Source organism: Macaca nemestrina, chromosome 2 (assembly GCF_043159975.1).
Source record: "Macaca nemestrina isolate mMacNem1 chromosome 2, mMacNem.hap1, whole genome shotgun sequence".
Taxonomy (NCBI): Eukaryota; Metazoa; Chordata; class Mammalia; order Primates; family Cercopithecidae; genus Macaca; species Macaca nemestrina.
This window is the reverse complement of record NC_092126.1, coordinates 158,412,964-158,425,014: the sequence shown is the minus strand read 5'-3', so window position 1 is coordinate 158,425,014 and position 12,051 is coordinate 158,412,964. Positions and strand designations below refer to the sequence as shown.

At 44.1% G+C, this 12,051-nt stretch overlaps 1 long non-coding RNA gene across 8 annotated transcripts in view; it reads left to right on the top strand.

The window, feature by feature from the left end:
• LOC105470247 (uncharacterized) overlaps window positions 1–12,051 on the top strand; it is a 97,083-nt gene that overhangs the window by 2,205 nt on the left and 82,827 nt on the right. For all 8 annotated transcript variants that reach the window (XR_980396.2, XR_011620302.1, XR_011620304.1 and 5 more), the window contains exons 2-3: window positions 2,011–2,153; window positions 8,616–8,768. This is a non-coding gene — a long non-coding RNA (uncharacterized lncRNA). The remainder of the gene's footprint in view (window positions 1–2,010; window positions 2,154–8,615; window positions 8,769–12,051) is intronic.

Genomic DNA, 12,051 nt, shown 5'->3' with positions numbered 1-12,051 from the left:
AAAAAAGATAATAAATAAATAAGAAATGTAGAGTATAGTGGAGGATAAGTGTTACAGAACAAAATAAGGCAAGGTAAATGGGAGGGGAAGCGCTGAGAAGTGTGTGTGTGTGTGTGTGTGTGTGTGTGTGTAGGTGTAAGTGTAGTTGTGGGTGGTGGGAGGTTATAAGGTGTCGTTTGAGCAGAGGAGTGAAGAAAATAGAGGTCTTGGGGTGGGAGTGTTCTTGGCATGTTCAAGGAACAGCAGTAAAGTCAGTGGAGCTGAGGAAAGTCAGTGAAGCAGAGACTAGCAAGGCACATGGTGACAGGGTTAGTTGTTGAGGGCAATGGAGTTCACTGCACAATAAGTTGAAGGGCTTTGTAAATCATTTTAAGACTTTGAATTTTACTCTAAGATAGAGTAAAAGTCTACATGGGCAGATTTGGAGAAGAGGAGCAACGTAATCTGATGTAAGATCACATTCGTTGCTAGTTTTTTGTTTTTGTTTTTTTTTTTTTGGTGGGGGGAGTGTGGTTTTGGGTTTGTTTTTTGTTTGTTTGTTTGTTTTAGAGATGGGATCTCCCTCTGTCACAGAGGCTGCAGTGCCACGGCACAGTCATAGTTCACTGCAGCCTTGAACTCCTGACCTAAAGGGATTTTCGGCCCCTAAGTAGCCTCAGCCTCCTGAGTAGCTGGTCCTACAGGCTCACACCACTGTGCCCAGCTTATTTTTTACGGACAGGGTCTCACTGTATTCCAGGCTGGTCTCAAACTCCTGGTCTCAAGTGATTCTCCCACTTCAGCCTCCCAAATTGCTGGGATTATAGGTGTGAGCCACCACACCTGGGTTGCTAGGTTTGAGTGACTGTCAGTGGAGGCAACAAGGAAAGCCCACGAGACCACTTGAAAACTGTTGTTTTGTGTGTGGGTTTTGTTTGTTTGTTTGTTTGTTTTTTGAGATTTTTAGACAGGGTCTTACTCTGTCACCCAGGCTGGAGGGCAGCGGCACAATCACAGCTCACTGCAGTCTCAACCTCCTGGGCTCGAGTGATCCTCCCACCTTAGCTTCCTTAGTAGCTAGGACCACAAGTGCATGCCACCATGCCTAGCTGATTTTTTTTTTTTTTTTCAGAGATGGGGTCTCACCAAGTTGCCCAAACTTAGTTGAAAACTATTGAAAAAATTCAAGGCCAAGGCCAACCACGGTAGTTCAAGCCGGTAATCTCAGCACTTCGGGAGGCCAAGGCAGGCATATTGCTTTAGCCCAGGAGTTCACGACCAACCTGGGCAACATGGCAAGACCCTGTCTCTACAAAAAAATTAAAAATTAGGCAGCCATGGGAGCGTACACCTGTGGTCCCAGCTACTCAAGAGGCTGAGGCAGGATTGATTGAGCCCAGGAGGCTGAGGCTGCAGCGAGCTGTGTTCCCACCATTGCACTCCAGCCTGGGCGACAGAGCATTTATAGGAAAAAGAAACACTCAGGGAGGAGCAAATTGGGGAATGTGCAGAAATTAGGAATTCCTTCAAATGTGTTAATTTGAGAGCCTGTTAGAATCCCAACTGGACATATCAAGTAAGCAGTTAGATCAATGAGACCACAGGTCATGGATTGATTCTGGGCTAAAGATACAAATCTGGGACCCATCAGTTTAAATCTGGGACTCCCAGGATTAAACCCTGGGACACTCCAGCAGTGAAGAAGTGGCCAATAGGTAAGAGGAGAATCAAGAAAAAGTTGGCCTGGCATGGTGGCTCATGCCTGTAATCCCAGCACTTTGGGAGGCCAAGACAGGAGGATCCCTTGAGCCCAGGAGTTTGGGACCAGCCTGAACAGCATAGTGAGACTCGGTCTCTACAAAAAAATACTACTAATGAAAACAGAAAAAATGGTGCCAGGAAAACAAGTGGAAAATTATTCCAAGGTATTGTATCTTCCTTTAGTTTATCTAAGTGTTATTCAAATGCTAATGTACATTAAGAATCACTCTACAAGGTAAATACACAATATCTTAATTACTTCTTTCACAGGAAATATAAAGGATTTTCAAGGCAATTGAAGTGCTGAATGAAGAACGAAACTCTGGTCAAATGGGAACCCACTGTAGGACATGAAGTGTAAGCAGGATTCCGTAGTACTAGAGGGACAGAAGCAGTGTTTCATCGGGAGTCAGGTATTAGGGGTTTATTGCATTTTTAAAACAAATTCAATTTTTAAAACTTTTTATTATAGAGAACATCAGGTATACAAAATTAGCAAAATAGTATAATGAACCTCTGTGCTCCCATCACCCAGTTCAATAATTATCAACTCATCGTCAATCTGGTTTCTTTTATAATCCATTTAGTACTCCCCATTCAATTTGAAACAGGCTCCAAACATTGTACCATTTCATCTGTAAATAGTTTTGCAGTTATCTTTAAAAATATTTTTTTACATTACACAATACCTTTATCACCCCAACAGTTAACATAATTTCTCTTTTTTCTATTTTATTTATTTTTTATAGAGACAGGGTCTTACCATGTTTCCCAGACTGGTCTCCAACTCCTGAGCTCAGGCGATCCACCGGCCTCAGCCTCCCGAAGTGCTGGGGTTATAGGTGTGAGCCACAGCACCCAGTCAAATTTCTTAATATTAAAAAAAAAATACACGAGCTAGCACAAGGTTAATTTTGGAAAAAAAAATCCAGTCAGTGCTCAAATTTTTCACTCATTTAATAACTATACTTTTTAATTGCTTGAACCAGAATCCAAATAAGGTTCACATACATTGAGAATCTTTTTTTTTTTAAAGGGTCTCGCTCTGTTGCCCAGGCTGGAGTGTGTTGCACAATCTCTGCTCACTGCAGCCTCAACATCCCAGGCTCAGGAGATCCTCTGACGTCAGCCTCCTCGGTAGCTGGGACCACAGGTGTGCATCACCATACCTGGCTACTTTTTAATATTTTTTGTAGAGATGGAGTTTCACCATGTTGCCCAGGCTGGTCTTGAACTCCTGGGCTCAAGAGATCTGGCTGCCTTGGCCTTCCAAAGTGCTGGGATTACAGGTGTGAGCCACCATGCCTGAGGATCTTTTAAGTCTCTATACGTTCCCCTTCTACCATTTCTCTCAAATATATATATATATATATATATAATCATTTTTTCTCCTGGCAAATTATTTGTTAAAGAGAGAAAGTTGTTTGTCCTATAGAGTTTCCCATAGTCTGGATTTTGATGACTGCATACTCATATTGCTAGTGGTGAAATGTTTAACATGTTCCTCTACCTCTGAATTTCCTGTAAAATGGGAGTTGAATCTAGGGGCTTGATCAGGTTTGTCAGATATTTTTGGCAAGACTACTTCATAGATGCTGCTGTTTTCTTCCACCAGAAGTCCCTTAATGTCTAGTTATGTCTCTTTTTCGTGATGATGGTAGCTCTTGATGATCAAAGCCTAGATTCATTATATGTTAGGGGTTGCAAAACAGTTCTAACACTATCCTTCCTTCTTCATTTATCACCTGTAATACTTCTATAAGGAGAAACTTCCCCACAATCTGTATATGGCTTCTCAGTGATAAAGTTCACATAGGAAAGGTGATGTAAACACTTGATTTCTTACCTTTAGCTATCAATTTTCAAAATAATGAGTTGGCCTCTAACATGTTCCCACAGAACCTAACTAGGGTTTTTGTTTTGGGAGGGGAATACTGATGAATGTATGGACTTAATTCTTTCATGTTTCAATCCATTGCAATTATCTCACTGACACTCAAATTATCCATCATTGGCCAGTGGAATCCCTTCAAGTTGGTTCCTGAGTCCTTTTGATGAATAATCCTCACTATCTGGTACTCAAAGACATTCAGGTTTATCTTGTGTATTTCCTACCCAGACCTGGAATCAGCCATTTCCCCTAGAAGCCCTGACTCCTCTTAATGGAAAAGGAGTTGAAGTTGTTATGCACGATATGGGGTCACAGAATCAAAGAACCAGGCAGTAGGTGTCGAAGGAGATGCCACCTCTGCAAGCAAAGCTGTGTTAGAGTCCTCTAGAACTCAGAGTTTGACTGGGAACCATTCACACCAACCTCCTCTCAAGCTGTTGATCTAAGAAAAGGATGCTATTATCTCCCAAGCAGAGAGTGAGGGGCCAAGCTGGACAATTTTGTTTCATTCATGCCAAGTAAGTAAAAAGAGAAAAAAAATTGAGCCCATGACAAAATGCTACTGAATAGGAGAAAGGACAAATCTCTTCCTCCCTGAAGAGCAAGAGGAAGGAGATAATTCCTGAAAATGCAGACTACTGCAGGATACAAGAAAATGTTGGAAAATTGTTTGACATCTTCAACGGAATGGAAGAAGAGATGCCTTTCATAAAACATGAGCAGTCAGCCATACGAAGAAAACAAGCAGAGAAGAAAAAGAACAAAATAAATCGAATGGTAGATGGATAAGATGAAGAATTCTAAGGGAAATTAAAAACACAGGGCAAAAATAGAACGAAATTATACTTATATATACAATACTGTTGTTTTCTCCTAGCAATAGATGAGAAACATCTTTCTATGTGTCATTAACTATCTGTTTTCATGATATTTCTATGACTGGACTGCATGGATAATTCAACATATGAAGGATCACACTTCACTTACCATATATACTCTCATGTTGGAAAGTTAAGCATTTTCCAGACTTTTTTCTTTTTTGCCATTATGAGGAATGTGAAAAGGGTGCATTCGTGTGCGTGTGCATGTGCCCACGAATTTAATGACTTTTTTTTTTTTTTTTTTTTTTGATACAGGGTCTCACTGTCACCCAGGCTGGAGTGCAGTGGTACAATCATGGCTCACTGCAGCCTTCCCCTCCAGGGCTCAAGCAATCCTCCCTCTTGAGCCTCCCAAGTAGCTGAGACTACAGGCACGTGCACCTGTATGGCTAGTTTTTTTTTTTTTTTTTTTTTGTAAAGAGGGGCTTTTGCCATGTTTCCCAGGCCAGTCTTGAACTCCTGGCTGGGCTCAAGCCATCTGCCCAACTTGGCCTCCCAAAGTGCTGGGACTACACCCATGAGCCACCACGCCCAGCCCGCATTCAGTAACTGTTTATTGAGCACTTAATGATTACTAGGCACAGCACTAGGTGCCAAGGTACATGGTGATGAAAAAGATGGACACAGTTCCCATCTACATGGCCCTTGTGGTCTGACAGGGAAAGACAATTAAGTATGAAATTTCAATACTTTTGTGATGGGTGGTAGAGAAAAGAAATACAGGTGATAAGGAAGCACATGGCCAGGAAACCTAACCTGAGAAAGTGACATTTAATCTGAGACCTGAAAATGAGAGGAGTTAAGCTAAGAAAAGAAAAGCAGAACAATATTTTAAGGAGGGAGAACAGCATGTTCAAAGATCTGAATGTGAGAGAGAGCAAGGCAAACTCAAGATGAAAGAAATTCAGTGGCAGCTCAGAAAGGGCCTTGCCACTGAAGAATTTTCAGTATGGGAGGGTCATGGCCAAGTTTTTTTGCTATAGAAGATATCTGGAGCACAATGGACATTGGATTATAGCCTAGCATAATTAAAGGTAGGGAGATCATTAGGAAGTGAGTCAATAGCCCAGGCGTGGAAGGGTGGTGGGCAAGAAGAGGGTATTGGCAATGAGAATGTAAAGAAGCAAATAGACTGGAAAAATATATTTAGGAGAGGCTGATTCATTTGACGTGGGTGGCAGGGGAGAGGGGAGTCAAAGCTGGCTCTCTGGTTTCTGACTTTAGAAAACCAGGTGGTGCCATTTACTAGTAACGGCAGAAACATATAGAAAAAATTATGAGTTCAGCTGGGTAATGCTGAGCTTGAGGTTCCTACAAAACTCCTAAATGGAAATATCCATTATGCATTTGACTATATAGATCTGGAGCCCAGGAGAGAGGTCTGGGCTGGAATTCTAGACTTGGGATTCATCAGTATATGGGTTATAATGGAAACTTTGAGAATGGTTGAGAGCTCCCAGAAAGCATATATACAGGGAGAGAGAAAAGCACCTAGGAGAGAACCCTGAGGAGCAGCACTAACATTTAAGGGATGGGCAAAGGAAAAAGATTTTTAAGACTCTCCAAGTCTAGATGAGTAAATGGCTTCTTTCCAATTGCTTCTTTTCCAGAGAAAAGAAATTCAGAGAACATGCATCTTTAAGAAGCCAGTAAGGCTGAGCACAGTGGTTCACACCTGTAATCCCAGCACTTTGGGAGACCGAGGCAGGCCAATTACTTGAGGCCAGGAGTTCGAGACCAGCCTGGCCAACATGAAGAAGCCCTATCTCTACTAAAAATACAAAAATTAGTTAGGTGTGGTGGCATGTACCTATAGTCCCAGCTACTTGGGAGGCTGAGGCAGGAGAATCACTTGAACCCAGGAGGCGGAGGTTGCAGTGAGTCAAGATTGCGCCACTGCATTCTAGCTTGGGTGACAAAACAACACTTCATCTCAAAAAAAAAAAAAAAAAAGAAGCCAGGAGAAGAGCTTGTGTTAAGAGGAAAGGTGTGGCTTATAGCATGAAATATTTTCTAAGAGGTTAAGAAAGACAAGGGCTGAAAAGATTCCACTAGATTTAGTGACCACCTAAATGACCTTGGTCACCATGATGAAAGCAGTGAATGGCCGTGGTAAATTGGGTGTGGTGACCAGATATTATGGTAAAGAATTAGGGGGTTTTGTTTGTAATTTTTAGACATAAGGTCTTGTTCTATTGCCCAGGATGGAGCAGTGACATGATCATAGCTCATCACAGCCTCAAACGCCTGAGCTCAAGGGATCCTCCTGCCTTAGTCTCCTGAGAGCTGGGACTACAGCCATGTACCACCACACCTGACTATTTGTTTTATTATTTTCTTTTGATTTTTGTAGAGACAGGGTCTTGCTATGGTGCCAGGGAGGGCTGGTCTTGAACTCATGGGCTCAAGTGATCTGCCCCAGCCTCCCAAAGTGCTGGGATTACAAGTGTGCCCAACTGCACCCAGCCATAAAGAGTGAGTTAACTGAAGGTGAGAAAGCATTCAGTCTCATTTGACTTTTGAGCCAGTTTGAGAATCATTGTCTTTTACTAGGCAAGTTTAACTAATCTACATTTTTATTCATGATGGTTTTTTGCTTCTCTCATTTTCTTTTTTTTTTTTTTGAGGCGGAGTCTTGCACTGTCTACCAGGCTGGAGTGCAGTGGCGCGATCTCGGCTCACTGCAAGCTCCACCTCCCTGGTTCACGCCATTCTCCTGCCTCAGCCTCCTGAGTAGCTGGGACTACAGGCGCCCGCCACCACGCCTGGCTAGTTTTTTGTATTTTTTAGTAGAGATGGGGTTTCACCGTGTTAGCCAGGATGGTCTCGACCTCCTGACCTCGTGATCCGCCCGCCTCAGCCTTCCAAAGTGCTGGGATTACAGGCGTGAGCCATCGCGCCCGGCCTCTCATTTTCTTTCATGCTTTCTAGTTTTTATGTTCCCTTGCTCTTTCTTTTCTATTCTATGTTTTGCTGAGTAGACTCCTATATTTACCATTAGCTCCTGAGGTGAATTCAAGGGTAGACAGTCTGCCGTTAATTCTACTCAGAAGTGGAACCAGAATTTGCATCCAGGCAGTCCAGAGTCCACAGATTCAGCCACTGTGCTATGCTGCCTCTCTTGCAACTCACAGCATCCTAACAGACATGGAAAATTAATTTGTCCTTGAAAATAGTCACACCACATGGGCAATAATTTCACTTTAGAAATATATCTTAAAGAACCAATCAGAAAATTATGCACGTAAGTACTCATTGCACATTAAATTTTTTTTTTCCACTCTGTCACCCAGGTTGGAGTACGGTGACACAATCATAGCTCATTGCAGCCTCAACATCCTCAGCTCAAGCAATCCTCCTGCCTCAGCCTCCCAAGCAGCTGGGACTGCAGGTGGCTCGAGCCACCACAATCAGCTCATTTTTTTTTTTTTTGTAACGATGGAGGTCTCATTATGTTGCCCAGGCTGGTCTCGAACTCCTGGGCTCAAGTGATCCTCCCAACTCAGCCTCCCAAAGTGCTTGGATTACAGTATGAACCTCCTCCCCCAGCCAGCAGTTTTAAAAAATAGCAAAACAATGTAAATTTGCATAGATTTTCCTTTCTTAAAAAATATCGGCCGGGCGCGGTGGCTCACACCTGTAATCCCAGCACTTTGGGAGGCCAAGGCAGGTGGGTCACCTGAGGTTGGGAGTTCGAGACCAGCCTGGCCAACATGGTGAAAACCTGTCTCTACTAAAAACACACACACACACACACAAATTAGCTGGGCATGGTGGTGGGTACCTGAGATCCCAGCTACCCCAGAGGCTGAGGCAGGAGAATCGCTCGAACCCAGGAGGCAGAGGTTGCAGTGAGCCGAGATCATGCCATTGGATATCAGCCTGGAAAACAAGAGTGAAACTCCGTCTTGAATAAATAAATAAATAAATAAATAAATAAATCAGCTGTTTCTGTTTAATGCTTGACTTGTCTTAGAGTCTGTGTTTTTTGCCTTGGTTGTGAATTTTGTTTATAAATTGGTCATGTTCATTTAAAAGTTGATTGAAAAAATATATACATTAAAATGTGTGCCCTGCTTGCTTTGTGGGCTGGCTATTTACAGCCCAGAACAGGACATGACATACAGGAGAGGGAAAGCAGAGTCCATCCGAAGGTGACAGAAGCAGCAGGCATTTTCCGGCACCGGGACCAAACGTATTAAAAGACTAAGAGATTTGCTTCTAAGATGTCTGGCAATGAAGCACAAAGAAACACAGTAAGTTACATAATTTTTATTGTCCAATAAGACAAAGAAATTCTAATTCTTCTGCGGGAGCAGTTTTACCTGGGATCTAAAAGGCAAGCAGGAATTTATTCTGTGTATCCTCCTGGAAAGCGTATTGAGGGACGCTAAAGACTATCTTTAAACAATTGCTAAAGAAATCCTATTAAACCCATTCACGTGGATGGCTCTCTATGAACTTGTCATCCAAGCTCACCGTGAGGCATCAGCTCCTAACCAGGGGAAGGTGTTTATGCCACGCAGCTGAACGGGGGTTCGGGTGCGGCCTTCTGGTTCATCTGCAGAGCTCTGCCTCTGAGAAGGCCCTTCACATCCCGTGCTTCTCCAGCTTTGCACAAAAGCACCCTCACGTGAACACCAGCTGGGGGCGGGTGAGAAGAGGTTGTAGCCCAAAAAGGCCAGCTGTAAGCTAAAAATTTCTTTGAAAATTTGCAATTTATATTTAAAGTTCATGTGAATTTTACAGTCTGTTTCGTAATGTGTTTATAGATAAAAATGTGTTTTCCCCCTTAAAACTTCTAAAAAAATTGGTGCTCGGGTGGATGGGCTGTATTTACCCTATTTGAGTATCTCTCGGCAAGCTACCCTGGACCTCCCCACCTAATCCCCACCCTCCACAGACATATCAAGATTTTAATTTGATGTTGAGCCAGAGTCTCCAAGTCTAGATGAGTAAATTGCTTCTTTCCAATGTTATACGTACTGGAATAGAACATCATATATTCTTCTAACATATAGAGAAGAGGGTCTACGTCAGCTTTGGTTGACAGGTGTTTTTAACATTGCCTTGCGAACATTTGTGAGTAGGACTTCCTGTACAGACAGCAGAGAAAGCTACTGTTCTACACAGGTACAAACATCAGGGGTGACCACATTAGGCAAGAGCTAAAGGATCTTTTAAGCTCTAGGGCTCATGATTGGTCATGACCTACCTAAAGTCCCAGGGAGAGCATGTCTGGGTGGCAGGCACTTGGCAGGGCTGACCTCTCTACAGTCACAAGGCTCTATATGAAAGGCTTGAAACCCCCCATTTGCAACAAGTTCCCTGAGAGAGCAAGCATCTCTAGGAACTTCTGCACATTGAGTCATTTATCCTGGAAGCTCAGTCCTTATTCAATTGGCCCTTTCTCTGGCTAGGACTTTTGGCTTTCAAAAGTCCAGGGTGGGTTAAGGCAGCTCTAAATGGCAGAGGGCTGGTGTTGTGCAACTCCTCTGGTTAGATTTAGGGCTGGGCCAGGCTGTCCATAGGCGTTTAAGGTTGGATGCAAGGCACAAGATCATTTGGGGAAAGATGTATTCTCCTGAAATTGGAGGTCACATCCTTCATGAGCAAGACTCTTAGAGTGCTGTCTGTGGGTGATGAAAAGGCGCTCATTAAGAATAACAAAGGGGCCAGATACAGTGGCTCATGCCTGAAATCCCAATGCTTTGGGAGGCCAAGTTGGGAGGGTCCCTTGAGCTCAGGAGTTCGGGACCAGCCTAGACAACATAGAGAAACCCCATCTCTTCAAAAATACAAAAATTAACCAGGCGTGGTGGTGTGTGCCTATAGTCCCAGCTATTCGAGAGACTGAGCCAGGGGGATTGCTGTAGCCCAGGAGGTCGAGGCTGCAGTGAGCCATGTTTGTTTGTGCCACTGCACTCCAGCCTGGGCAACAGAGCGAGACGTCTCCAGAAAAGAAGAAGAAGAAGAAGAACAAAGGAAAAATAAAAGAAATAAAGAATAACAAAAAACACTCCTGTCAGGAACATCCAAGCGTTTTAGGTGCTCTGTGATAGGAATCTAAGCCGGGCGCGGTGGCTCAAGCCTGTAATCCCAGCACTTTGGGAGGCCGAGACGGGCGGATCACGAGGTTAGGAGATCGAGACCATCCTGGCTAACACGGTGAAACCCCGTCTCTACTAAAAAAAAAATACAAAAAACTAGCCGGGCGAGGTGGCGGGCGCCTGTAGTCCCAGCTACTCGGGAGGCTGAGGCAGGAGAATGGCGCAAACCCGGGAGGCGGAGCTTGCAGTGAGCTGAGATCCAGCCACTGCACTCCAGCCTGGGTGACAAAGCGAGACTCTGTCTCAACAAAAAAAAAAAAAAAAAGAAAGGAATCTAAGCAAAGACCAAGGATGCTCTATATTATACCACAGAACACCCATCCAGAGATCCTTGGGGGTGGGAACAGGGGCAGCCCAATCCATGGGACTTCCCTGAAATGATGCAATTCCTGGGCTAATACCCTGGGAAGAAGAGGAGGTCCTTCATCTAAGGACCTGGATCATTAAATGAGGCCCTCAGCAGGTTGAAGTGGGGAATCCACTTCCCTCTACTGGCCTCATTGTCCCAACTTTCGACTGCCTTAGTAGAGGGGGTCAAGGTGGTTGTCAGTCTGTGGATTTTGGAGGTACGGATGAGAGAGAGGGACCTCTGGAGAGAGTCACAAAGCAAGTTCTGCCTTGTGAGCAAGATTTTCCTTTTTTTATTGTTGTTTTTTGTTTTTTTGAGACAGGTTCTTGCTCTGTTGCCCAGGCTGGAGTGCAGCGGCGTGATCATGGCTCACTGCAGCCTCGATCTCCTGGGCTCAAGTGATCCTCCTACCTCAGCCTCCCAAGTAGCTGGGATGCCAGGTGTGTGTTGCCACACCTGGCTGATTTTTTTTATTTTTTGTAGGTGGGGTCTCATATGTTGCCCAAGCTCATCTTTTAAACTCCTGGGCTCAAGCAATCTTCCCACCTTGGCCTCCCAAACTGCTGGGATTACAGGCGTGAGTCACGGTGCCCAGCTCAGACTGCCACTTTCATATCACTGTGTTCTCAGTTGTATGTCTTAAGCTTTTGTTAAAACCTTGTTTAAGTAAGGTAGCCTTGTCTCCACTGTCTGGATGATAAGAAAAGTTTACATATTCACCCTTGGGACAGAGGATCAAAGCGGGAAGCAGGTGTGGGAGTCAGGGGTCGGTGAAGAGAGACTCCTAGGAAGAGGATAAGGTTCCAGCTCCATGTTAGAGCCACATGTTCCAGCTGCCTCCTCCCGGCAAGAGATTCTGCTCTTATGCCAAGGAATAGATTCTGCTCTCATGGGTATTTGATTAATGTATCCGGCATTTCCTTACTACCCACTACCCTCAATCTGATTGACCTCATAACCACAGCTGTCAATACAGCAGCCAGGAATCCAGATCTTGGCCTGTGGGTGCAGCTGCCCCAGATGGAGGTGTGCTGTCATTTCCAGACCTGAGACCCAGGCGGGCAGAAATGTAAGAGACCT